The 13,646-nt window shown below is 46.5% G+C and overlaps 1 protein-coding gene across 1 annotated transcript in view; it reads left to right on the top strand.

Annotated features, from left to right (window-relative positions):
• The first annotated feature begins 1,439 nt into the window (after positions 1 to 1,439).
• The window catches only part of DNAH14 (dynein axonemal heavy chain 14), a 188,592-nt gene continuing 176,385 nt past the window's right edge, over positions 1,440 to 13,646 (top strand). Inside the window, exons 1-2 of the mRNA XM_040430564.1 lie at positions 1,440 to 1,731; positions 9,585 to 9,587. The gene's annotated coding sequence lies outside the window, so the exon portion shown is untranslated. The remainder of the gene's footprint in view (positions 1,732 to 9,584; positions 9,588 to 13,646) is intronic.

Here is a 13,646-nt window from a genome sequence, read left to right as displayed (position 1 = left end):
GTCTGCCCCCTGCTGCCTGGCAGCCCTGATCTCTTACAGGGGGATATGATAGTACAATTAACCCCTTCAGGTGCGGCACCTGAGGGGTTAATTGTGCTTATCACGGCCCCCTGTAAGAGATCGGATGCTGCTAGGCAGCAGGGGGCAGTCATGTACACAGTTTGTAGTATATTCTAACTAGAAGCGTCCCCATCACCATGGGAACGCCTCTGTGTTAGAATATACTGTCGGAAATGAGGTTTCACGATCTAACTCATATCCGACAGTATATTCTAACATAGAGGCGTTCCCATGGTGATGGGGACGCTTCAAGTTAAAATATACCATCGGATTGGAGAAAACTCCGATCTGATGGTATAAAAGGGACTCCGGACTTTACATTGAAAGTCAATGGGGACGGATCCGTTTGAAATGGCACCATATTGTGTCAACGTCAAACGGATCCGTCCCCATTGACTTGCATTGTAATTCAGGACGGATCCGTTTGGCTCCGCACGGCCAGGCGGACACCAAAATGACTTTTTTTTCATGTCCGTGGATCCGCCAAAAATCAAGGAAGACCCACGGACGAAAAAACGGTCACGGATCACGGACCTACGGACCCTGTTTTTGCGGACCGTGAAAAAAAAACGTTCGTGTGCATGAGGCCTTAGACCAGGGATGCTCAACCTGCGGCCCTCCAGCTGTTGTAAAACTACAACTCCCACCATGCCCTTCTGTAGGCTGATAGCTGTAGGCTGTCTGGGAATGATGGGAGTTGTAGTTTTGCAACAGCTGGAGGGCCGCAAGTTGAGCATGCCTGCCTTAGACTGACGGAGAAAGTCAAGCCCTGTATTTGGCTTCTCTTTGGCCCCATAGAGGTGAATGGTGCAGCAGTGCACTTGTGCAGTACTATATTCCAGTGGGGCACTGAAAAGGGTTAATTAGTTACCGCACTTAACTTACAGATATGTAGTGCAATGTTGTGATTTACGGTTCAAAACACTTGTTTTTCTTGTATTGAGTCAGCAATGTGTTAGCAATTAACTGGCTAACGTTTCTTTACCAGTAAGGTTGCTAGGTGTTGGACCTAGGTCTGCCTCCTGGTTAGTTAGTAAAGTTATAGTCTAGTGCAGCTACTGACAAGACCTAAATGTGCTAGGTCTCAAGTTCAAGAAACGGCCATCTCTGAGACTTCAAGTGCTAAAGAACAACTTCTACACCAGAGAACTCTTGAGGAAAGGAGGACATCTTGAGAAGGTCACCATTAAGACCGTGCGGGATAACGATAGTAAGGTACAGACTGTTTATGGCAAGAGAACTTACTGCTCAGCACCTACCACATTTTGATATGGGTTGGCCACCATTATCCTAACCTGCGCCCTTCAGCCCGGGAACTGCAGACGGAGTTAATAAGAACCTATTTTAAAATGATAAGAAAGAGAACAACTTCGATCGCTGGTTTTGCCTATACACAGCCATTTTGGAAACTGCTGCTCTGTGGAAATCCCCTAAACTGTGTCTTTGCTGCTATTTGTACTACTACCCTCATCATCAACTCAGTAAAGAGATTTTTTGTTGTTGTAACCAATGGCTTGATTATTGCCGCCATCATCCACACCCCTGCCTTGCTCCCAGCCAAACATCTACCATGAAGAGCACCCCAACTACCACCAGGCAAGAGCCCCAAAGCAAGGGTGCGTCCTCTAGTCACTGCACGACCCCAGGGAGCTCCAGAGGGGAGAACTGTGAGTACTACTACTACCAGCATAGCCGCTGCTCCATATGATGGGACGCAGGACTCCCATTCTCGTCATCATTGAGGGTCCCAGCAGTAGGATCCCCACCAATCAGACACTTATCATCCATCCCCTTTAGAGGGAGTCTGTCACCAGGAAATTCACTTTTAAAGGGGTTGTCCAGCCTTTACTAAGTGATGGTTTATCCCCAGGATAGGCCATCACTAGCTAATTGGCGGGGGGGGGGGGGGGGTGATTTTTTATTTTTTTTTGCGAGGCAAGATGGGTTTTCAATGGCATCATAGAATTTACCATCTCTTATTTTGAAAAATGGGACAAAAATTCCATATGGGAAAAAAAATTGAAAAAAAATAATAATGCAATTACGCCTTTTTGGGTGTTTTTGTTTTTATGACGTACACTTCATGCTAAAAATGACCTAATTACTTTATTCTAGTGGTCATTACAATTGCAGGCAAAATTATGATTTTTTGTTTTATATTCCACTTTAATTTAAAAATCAAATTTTTGTGTGCATCGCCACATTATGACCCAACCCCCCCCCCCCCCCCCCCCCATAACGTTTTTATATTTCCGTCTACAGAGCTGTAGAAGGGGTTGTTTTTTGTTTTTTTGCACGGCGAGCTCGGTACCATTTTGGGGAACAGGCCACTTTTCGATCACTTTTTATGACATTTTTTCAGGGGACAACGTGACCAAAAACATGATGATTGGGCCATTTTGATTTGTTGTTTTTTTCCCCCAATATGGCATTCCTCACTTAGGATAAATATTCTTTTATTATAATTTTCGGGCGTGGCGATGTCAATTATTGTTTATTTTTATATGTAAATTGGGAAAGAGGGTGTTTCGATTTTTTTTATTCCCCTCTCTACATATCTATATATATACCGTATATATATATATTTTTTTAACTTTTTTTTGTCCCCCTAGGGAACTTGAACATGCCTCTCATTGCTAATAGCATAGACTGCACTAGTATACTATAACAGTCTGTGGGTATTCTCCGTACTGGTGCAGGCAGGGATTAATAGTCAGTTTGCTATGGCAGGCCTGGGTGCCTTCACAGTGCCCCAGGCTGTCATAGCAACCAATTGGCACCCTGTAATTTCACCACGTGGGTGCCTATGAGAGGTCAGGAGGGGGCCCCACCCCCTGACTAACCTCTAAGTTGCTATGACAATGGCATCTGATGGGTTAAATGACCAGGATCGGCGTTATTTCTGGTTATTGTGGGTGGGGGTCAGCTGTATTACAGTACAATAACAGCTCGTGAGCCCACTCCACACTCCCCTTGTGCACCTTGGAGCCAAAGGGTTTTCCGACATTTTAATACTGATGACCTATTCTCAGGATAGGTCATCAGTAGCTGATCGGTGGGGGTCCGACACACGGGACCCCCGACGATCAGCTGTTTGAGAAGGCAGCGGCACTCCTGTGAGCGCCACGGCTTTCTCTCAGCTCAGCAAGCGCAGCGCTGTCCATTGGATAGTGGCTGTGCTCGGTATTGCAGCTCAGCCCCATTCCATTCAATGGGGCTGAGCCGCTCCTAGGCCATGCGACCGATGAACGCGATGTCACAGGCCTAGGAAAGCAGCGGGAAGGCCGCGGCGCTCACAGGAGGATAGGTCATCAGTAGAAAAATTAATCTCGGAAAAAGCCCTCTAAATGTAAATTGCTTAATGCTTAATTTGCCCTGTGGTGGCGCTGCAGGGTAATTGAATACAACCATAGAGTGCAGCTGATTGCTGGTGGTCCTTACAGCGGGATACCCTGAGCTCATCGTATAATGAGGCGACTCTTCTAACAAAAAAGGGATTGTCAAAAACAGACATGGTGCATTGTGGGAGGTGAAGTTATTTCTACATCAAAAATGATGCATCAATTACATCCGCCACAATGCGCTATACGCACATTACACCAGCAGGGGCATCAGAGAGCTGTGACGTCATGGCTCCTGAGAGCTAAAACAGGAAAACGACGGAATCCTGAAACATGACAATGCTTTGTGGGTGACATCATCGTACAATTTATTTTTTTCCCCTTTTGGTAGCCGGCGGCCAGATCCGTCATCAGTAACCGTAACGCTCTGAACACACGGCACAGATAAATGATGTTTGTGACACTGACAAATGGCTGCCCGGAAGAGGCTTCCGTCACCTCGCTAGTCTTCACATTGTTAGTAACGGCTTGTGTGGAAATGAGTAAATTGGGGCGGGCAGGCGGGGTTGGGTGGGCTTGCGGCGTGATAGATTGCTTTCCTGCTGCTTTCCTTGCGCGGATCAGATGTCCCGCGGATTGTCGCACACACATGTCTCCGGATCCTGCTCATTGCCACCGCTCCGAAAGAAAGGAGGCATTAAAATGTCATTAAAAGCAGCTTGGATGCCGCGGCTGAGACGTTCCAGGGGCTGGCATGTATTATTAGCACCATATGATACATCGTGCGGATGGGGGAATCTTCAGAGGACGCAGATTTCTGAGGCACCTGAAGAACATCTAATCCCTTCTTTCCAAATCCATTTGGATACATTCGGCTCTGGTGCGATGTGGGCTCGTTCATACAAACGTTTTTTTTTGCGTTCAGTATACGGGCCGGGAAAATATTAAAATCTACACAACACTGATCCCAAATCCAAACTTCTGTGAAGGAGTCCGGGTTCGGGTCTGGGTACCAAACATGCCGATTTTTCTCATGCGCGTGCAAAACGCATTAAAACGCTTTGCACTCGCGTGGAAAAATCGCGCATTTTCCCGCAACACACCCGCATCTTGTCCGGCCCTCACACGCGACGCCCGTGTGAAAGAGACCTTATTCTGTGGGTCAGTACAGTGACACCAAATTTATATGCCTTTTATTATGTTTTACTTCTTAAAAAAAAAAAAAAAAAAAAACTTTGGAAAAATGTTTTTTATTTTTTATTTTGCATCGTCATTTTCTGACACCCATAACTTTTTTATTTCCATTTACAGAGCTTGTTCTTGCAGGGTGAGTTCTAGATTTTAATGGTACAATTTTGGTATGATTTTTTAAGGCTCTTTTTATGCAGTTCTGTCAGGGGCTAAGGCGACAAAAAAACGGCAATTTGGGCATTTCGTTTTACCATAATGGTGTTCACTGTATGGGATAAATCCTTTTTTGGACACGTCGATTATGCAGGAGCAGTGGGACACTCTGTGAACAGTTTATTGTCACATGACCCTGGTAACAAGCAAGGATGTTTTGTGTAAAGTGGGAAATATGAAAGCTCGTCAATGTGTTATGCCTAGTGCAGGACCTGAAGGGGCGGAGCATGACACAGGGGAAAAAAAGACGACCAGAGAGAGAGTTCCTGTGACTTGCTCCTCCTCCGCAATGCCATGAACTTAGCATAACCATGCCGCCAAGTTTGGGACATCAGGGAGCTTCTGAAAGGGGCACCACAATTCTCCTTTTATCTCGCCCATTTATATCGGACATGCCCCCCACCTACAGTAGTTGAATCACAAATAGTACATATGACCCTCTTCAGCAGTCCCCAAAATCAGTACATGCCACACACATCAATCCCCTTTATTCAGACCCTAGCCTTTTATACAGACCCCAGATCTACAGTATTCAGATCTTAGACCAGATCCCCCCATCTATATAGACCCCAGACCAGTCCTCTCCATCTACCCAGACACCAGACCAAACCCCCATCTATACAGACCCCAGATCTACAGTATTCAGACCTTAGACCAGATCCCCCCCATCTATATAGACCCCAGACCAGTCCTCTCCATCTACCCAGACCAAACCCCCATCTATACAGACCCCAGATCTACAGTATTCAGACCTTAGACCAGATCCCCCCATCTATATAGACCCCAGACCAGTCCTCTCCATCTACCCAGACACCAGACCAAACCCCCATCTATACAGACCCCAGATCTACAGTTTTCAGACCTTAGACCAGATCCCCCCATCTATATAGACCCCAGACCAGTCCTCTCCATCTACCCAGACACCAGACCAAACCCCCATCTACAGAGACCCCAGATCTACAGTATTCAGACCTTAGACCAGATCCCCCCATCTATATAGACCCCAGACCAGTCCTCTCCATCTACCCAGACACCAGACCAAACCCCCATCTACACAGACCCTAGATCTACAGTATTCAGACCTTAAACCAGATCCACCCATCTATATAGACCCCAGACCAGTCCTCTCCATCTACCCAGACACCAGACCAAACCCTCATCTATACAGACCCCAGATCTACAGTATTCAGACCTTAGACCAGATCCACCCATCTATATAGACCCTAAACCAAATCCCCCCATCTATGTACACCCTGGACTAGACCTCTCCATCTACCCAGATACCAGACCAAACCCCCATCTATACAGACACCAGACCAGATCCCTCTTTGATCCAGACCACCGATGGGCCAAAATATCTCCACCCCTGCATAAACATAGTAGTTGAATGGTGTTCTGTTCTCTCCTGGTTAGATCTGCTAAGACTCTGGTCTAGATGAGTAGGTCTTATGCAACATCGACATGTGGCGCTGGTGTGATAGGGTCAAAGAAGAGATGCAACAGAGCCGGGGATGAAGCAGAACTAGAGATGTAGTGGAGCTGGTGACGTTGCAGAACCAGAGATGTAGCAGAGCTGGTGATTTAACAGAACCGCAGGTGTAGCAGGGCTGGTGATGATGCAGAAATGAAGAAGTAGTCTACTGGTGACGTAACAGAACAGAGGATATAAAAAAAGTTGATTAAGTAGCGGAGTTGGAGATGATGTAGTGTTGGTGTTGAAGATGTTGAAAAGTTGTTAGTGTTAGGCCTCATGCACACGACAGTATTTTTTTGCGGTCCGCAAAAAGCTGTTCCGTTGTTCCGTGATCCGTTTCCGTGTGTCTTCCTTGATTTTTGGAGGATCACCAGACATGAAAAGTGAAAAAAAAATCTAAGTCAAGTTTGCCTTGCAAATGATAGGAAAAAAACAGACGCGGACGTGGATGACAATCTTGTGTGCCTCCGTGTTTTTTCACGGACCCATTGACAGGTCATATTTTTTTGACGGACTGGAAACACGGATGTGGATGACAAACGGTGCATTATCCGAGTTTTCAACGGACCCATTGAAAGTCAATGGGTCTGCAGAAAATCACAGAAAACGGAACAACGGACACGGAACACAACAACGGTCGTGTGCATGAGGCCTAACAGAGATGAAGATGTTGCAAAGTCAGTGATGGAGAGAGGTGAAGATGCTGCAGAGTTGGTAGTGTAGCAGCCTGAAGATGTTGAGGTTTGGGGGGTGTAGCAGAGCTGAAGAACTTGATGAAGGTGTAGTGCAGATGAACAGTAAGTTAACCGTAGCAAAGTGGATGCAGCGGTAGCAGTAAGCAGGTCTAACAATAGTTAGGTGCCAGCGTGACTTAAATAAGTAGGGATGTCATTGTCACTGTATGTTGAGTTGAGGGGAGCAAGGTCTCGCTCAGCACTGGAACCGGGACAGGTTAGTAACAAACTGTTAAATTCTGCCAGTCTACAGCCACCACTAGAGGGAGATGAGGAGCTTCCTGCATACTGATTATACATTGAACTCAATAGATTTAATATTTTCTATGCCTTGAATTGGAGCTGTGATATTTCAAGGGCAAAATCTGTTTTCTAATCAATCCCTATAAGACACTGAGCAGAGGAAAAAAAAGTTAAGGAATAAGTAATCAGTGAAAATAAGGATCAGCATTCAAGAAAGCAAGTTCTCTGCTGCACTCCACGGAGGCCGGAATATTTTATTCGATTTCTACACTTTTTGCACCCCTTTACAGTGCAAATAAAATAAGCCAGTGTAACGCCCTCATTTCTGTCTTCTGCTGTGACCATATGTTCCAGGGCCCCGATGAAATCACATAATTATACATCTGTCTGGAAACGCGCTGCGTCCAGGCTTCAAGTCATTATCTGAAAACATTGATAAATCCGATGAGGCAAGCGTTTAACGCGATTGCGAAAATAATCAAAAATATTGTAATATTTTTCTAAATTACATTTTTTTTTTACTGATGTGTCTGGATTACAGATGACACCTACACAGATTGCTCCAACCAGTAATTTCATTGCAAACCAATCTGTTCTTAACCCCTTAAGGTCCTATTAGACTGCATGATTTTTGGGCCAATTATTGGGAAAAAAAAGTCCATACAAACACTTGTTCCCGAATGGCCCTTATGATAGAGCAGGCGATCAGCCGATGAATGAGCAAGCGTAAGACATAACAGGATGAGGGAGGAACAAGTGCAGTAGCGATCATTCCTCCCGCATTCAGTTTGCATCGGCCTGTGTAATCATGCTGATGCACATGAGCGCCGTTGGATGTGTTATATCATCCATCGGCGCTTGCACTGCCCTTACATCGGGCGTTATAATAGGGCCCTTAGAATATGGGCAAAAGCACTGGGCCAGCAAAACCTGCAAATTCCGAAAAAACGAAAATCTGCAGCGCGGGTCAAGTTATCTACAGGTTTTGTTTCAGAAATTTTTCACAGCCTGTGGATGAGATTTTGTATTTTGCTCTATTCAGCTTTCCCTCAACCCTGACCGGTCTCCCTGCCCCTTCCCCCCATGATGCTGCCACCACCACGCCTCTCTATCTTCCAGACATGACGCTGGTTTCATCAGAGCAGAGAATCTTGTTCCTCACAGTCTGAGATCCTTTAGGTGCTTTCATGTGTCTTTTCCTGAGGAGAAGCTTCTTTCTGGCAACTGCGCCATAAAGCCCAGATTGGTGGAGGCTGCAGTGATGGTTGTCCTTCTGGAAGTTTCTGCCATCTGCACACAGGATCTTTGGAGCTCAGTCAGAATGACCATTGGGTTCTTGGTCACCTCTCTTACTAAGGCCCTTCTCCCCCGATTACTTAGTTTGGGGGCCAGCTCTAGGAAGAGTCCTGGTTGTTCCATACTTCTTCCATTAGCCATCAATGTCAGATAGGTGCTTGTCCCAGAGGTGGGACCCCCTCCTACCTCCAGAATGGAGGGTGCTCTCCTTCTATTTGGGGGCCACCTTCTGGAATTAGGAAAGGATCCCAAAAGTGGGACCCACACCTATCTGACATTGATGGCATATCTTCATGTTACATGTCTATATGCTTAAAAAAACATCAGAAATATGAACGCAAACCACATATCCAGAAAACATGGATACCAGCATTGAATTCAACGGGTCTGTGATCTGCAAGATGTGATGAAATGGTGGACAAGATGGAGATGGCGAGAACCTGATCCAGACTGGGCCAAAGGACAAGACGATGACCCTAAATACACAGCCAAGACAACACAGGAGAGGCTTAGGGAAAACTCTGTGAATGTCTTTCAATCCAACATCTCTGGAGAGATCTTACATGGCTGTCCACCGAGGACTTTCACCGAGGATATCACCTCCTTTTCCAAATAAAAAAAACAATAAAAAATAATGTCGATCTTTTAAAATATCAAAATATTTTTCCTGTGCGGTGAACACTATGCCACTGGAATGTAATGTAATGACCAGAATGACCGAAACTGTGCTGACAACATGAAACGTGGCCAGTAATAAAGAGAGAAGATGCTGCTTATTAATCCTTATCGTCCACCATCTCATATTGGCAGTAGGCACTGGACTGTGGGCCAAAGGTTGTTCTGCTCCACTACAGCCAGGGCCCAAGGATCTTGGAAGTAGGATTAGGAGAGGAAGGAATTGACTACTTCTGGCTCCCCCATTGTCCTCTCAGAGGGTTTCTTTCCTCCTTGATATTGGGAAACTGACTGTCCATAAAAGAAATAAGGGAAATAAAGACATGAAATCCATGATGGCGGCAAAAGACCCCCAAGACTGTAACATGAGACCTAGACAGAAGACTAGAAACCTACACCAGGGGCTGTTCCAATAGCTTGGGTCCCACAAATAAAAACAATGTACTGCACAGTTTACCCCTAGTGCTAAAGACATATTTAGATGGACATTACATTCAGAGCTAAGATACATCACCACATACCTCACATCCAGTGATGTCTCCTGTGATGTAGATGTTCTCTTTCCTCATCTTCTCCATTGGAAGCAGACCACCATCATGACACCTTTCAGCCACGTCTCTGCAGAGTTTACCACACAGACATCTTAGATTTCTCACTTTTGCATCATCTTCCCCCTCCTGGTGCCACAACATAGTCATCCTGCTGTATTACCCCCAATACTTTACCCGCTGTGCTCACCAATGTCCTCAAATACTATCCTGCAGAAACAATAGTGCCATACAGATAGTCCCCTCATAGTAATAGTGCTCCTGATAAGTCACATCAATAGTAATTCTCTCCCAGGGAGCGTTCATTAACAATAGTGCCCCCACAGCACCCCCAGTAGTAATAATGCCCCTCTGTAGTGGCCACAGTAGTAATAATACCCTCTATAGCACTCCCAGAAGTTACACTGCCCCTCCTGTGGTGCCCCCAGTAGTTATAATGCCTCCCTGTAGGACCTCCAGTAATTAGAATATGCACCATTAGTTAAAATAGGTTCCTCTAGTAATGCCCCTAGTATTCATAATGCCCCCCATGTACTGCCCTCATTAGCTATAGAGCTCCCTATATTTAAAATGCCCCCTTGTAGTGCCCCAATTGTTATAGTGCCCTCAGTAATGTCCCTAATATTCATAATGCCCCTCCAGTAATACTCCTAGTATTCATAATGCCCCCAGGTAGTGCCCTTAGTAATAATGCCCCCTTTATAGCCCCCAGTATTTGAAATGCCCAATTGAAGTGACTCAATTGTTATAGTGCCTCCCATAGTAGTGAATAAAAAAACTCAAAAACACGAAATACTAACCTCACTCCTGCCTTCTGCAAAGCAAGCCACAAGCCTCTTCTGGCCATTGGCCAGGTTGCTTCCTCCCCGATGCAGGCGGTTGCGATGACATGGTTACTGCCTGAAACCGTGGCTACCTGTGCCGCTCTGAGACTGAACAGCGGGGATGGGAGCCATTGGCTCCCGTAGCCCCCTGTAATTTTCAAACACAGGGCACTGGGCAGATAACTGATGTGCATCTTGGGCCGCCCACTGACCTACACAACCCCCCAGTGATGACGTCCATTACCTGATGATGTCACTGTAGGCCTCCGCTCTACATAGAATACGCTAATCGCGAGAATCAAATGAGCATCTCATCAAATCTCCCCAACAGCTAAACCTCAAAAGACTTCCGTTTGCCCATGATAATCCACCCCTTCATATGAAGTGACCCCATATTAGAAGACGACTCTCAGGGCTGATCCGGGTCACAATATCTTCAAAGCCACCAGCCTACAGTGATGGAGTTCCTAAGGAGTGAGTTATCTGACTGAGGGTCAGATGAGGACGCCACGGTGTGTGAGTGACATGGACACCTCATGAGAAGATCTGCTAAAGCAGACAGACAGTATATGCCGCAGCACCCTGCTCCAAGGGCAAAGACACCCTGCTCCAAGGGCAAAGACACCCTTCTCCAAGGGCAAAGACACCCTTCTCCAAGGGCAAAGACACCCTGCTCCAAGGGCAAAGACACCCTTCTCCAAGGGCAAAGACACCCTGCTCCAAGCGCAAACACACCCTGCTCCAAGGGCAAAGACAATAAGTTATTTAACCCCGACTGGTGCAATGAGTTGCTTCTCATTTCTTAAACAACCATGTCGAAAGACACATCTCGTGGTCGTGGTAAAGATGATAGTCTGTTTGAGAAGGGTCAAATCATTGGCATGCATCAAGCAGAGAAAACATCTAAGGAGATTGCAGAAACTACTCAAATTGGGTTAAGAACTGTCCAACGCATTATTAAAAACTGGAAGGACAGTGGGGACCCATCGTGTTCGAGGAAGAAATGTGGCGGGAAAAAAATCCTGAATGATGGTGATCGGCGATCACTTAAACGTTTGGTGAAATCAAATCGAAGAACAGTAGAACTCAGGGCTATGTTTAATAGTGAAAGTAAGAGCATTTCCACACGCACAATGCGAAGGGAACTCAAGGGATTGGGACTGAACAGCTGTCTAGCCGTAAGAAAACCACTAATCAGTGAGGCAAACCAGAAAAAAGGCTTCAATTGGGAGCATAAAGATTGGACTCTGGAGCAATGGAAGAAGGTCGTGTGGTCTGATGAGTCCAGATTTACCCTGTTCCAGAGTGATGGGTGCATCAGGGTAAGAAGAGAGGCAGATGAAGTGATGCCCCCATCATGCCTAGTGCCTCCTGTACCAGCCTGTGGGGGCAGTGCTATGATCTGGGGTTGCTGCACTTGGTCAGGTCTAGGTTCAGCAACAGTATGTGCTCCAAGAATGAGGTCAGCCGACTACCTGAACATACTGAAGGACCAGGTTATTCCATCAATGGATGTGTTCTTCCCTGATGGCACGGGCATATTCCAAGATGACAATGCCAGGATTCATCGGGCTCAGATTGTGAAAGAGCGGTTCAGGGAGCAGGAGACATCATTGTCATACATGGATTGGCCACCACAGAGTCCAGACCTTAACCCCATTGAGAATCTTTGGGATGTGCTGGAGAAGGCTTTGCGCAGCGGTCAGACTCTGCCATCATCAATGCAAGATCTTGGTGAAGAATTAATGCAACACTGGATGGAAATAAATCCTGTGACATTGCAGAAGCTTCTCGGAACAATGCCACAGCGCAGCTCCCGGCCTGACCTCCCAGCGCTGACGGGGTCACACAGCATTATAGTGATTTATGAGGCTATGTAACCCTTACAGTTCTGGAATGTATTGGATAACACGGACAGCATTATGTCAGTGTCATCTAATACTTTCCAGACCTCTAAGGGTTACATAGGATCATAAATCAATATAATGCTGTGTGACCCCGTCAGCGCTGGGAGGTCAGGCCGGGGGCTGCAAAGGGTTTAATTGGTCCGTGATCCGTCCGCACCGCAAAAAAGAAAGAAAGAACATGTTCTATGTTTTAGCAGAGGCACGGACAGAAACCATGCCTCGGATCCGCGGCCGGGTGCGGTGAGCACACGGCCGATGCCTGTATATCGCGGATCCGCTGTTTGCGGGCTGCAATACCGGCACCGGATGACAACGGTCATGTGCATGACACTCGGCGAGGTATCACACTGGGGCACATTTACTAAGACCAGTTTTTTACACCGTTCTTAGTTTCCCCCACTGCGCTGCTGTAAGATCCGTCTGATTAAGGCCTCATGCACACGACCGTAGTTCAGGTCCGCATTCGAGCCGCAGTTTTTGCGGCTCGTGTGCGGACCCATTCACTTCCATGGGGCCGCAAAAGATGCGGACAGCACTCCGTGTGCTGTCCGCATCCGTTGCTCCGTTACATAGCCCCGCAAAAAATATATCACCTGTCCCATTCTTGTCCGATTTTTACGGACAAGAATAGACATTTCCACAATGGGCCGCCTGTTCCGTAAATTGCGGAAGGCACACGGTCGGCTTCCGTGTTTTGCAGATCCACAATTTGAGTCCTTAGGCTACATGCATACTAACATATTTTGTTTCCGTATCCGTTCCGTTTTTGTCACCATGTGCTGTCCGCATCAGTATGTCCGTTCCGTGGCCCCGCAAAAAAAATAAAAAATAGAACATGTCCTATTCATGTCCGTTTTAGGCATTGTTACAATGGATCTGCCCCCAAATAACGGATGGCAAAACACATAGGGTCGTGTGCATGTGGCCTTATGACGAGGCGTGCGTATATGTGGCAGTCCGTGGCCCTGTCCGGCGTAGTTGTTAGATAACAAGGCTGGAGTCTCCCCCACCCCTGTCATGCCCAACTGGCGGACAAGGCGCAAAACCAGCGGTGTGACTACATATTGTCGCCCGTCAAGACAGAAACGTCTAAACCAGTCACAAGTCCCTTAGTAAATTAGCCCCATTTAGTTAACACAT

Source organism: Bufo bufo, chromosome 4 (genome assembly GCF_905171765.1).
Source record: "Bufo bufo chromosome 4, aBufBuf1.1, whole genome shotgun sequence".
Taxonomy (NCBI): Eukaryota; Metazoa; Chordata; class Amphibia; order Anura; family Bufonidae; genus Bufo; species Bufo bufo.
This window is presented reverse-complemented; position numbering and strand designations above follow the sequence as displayed.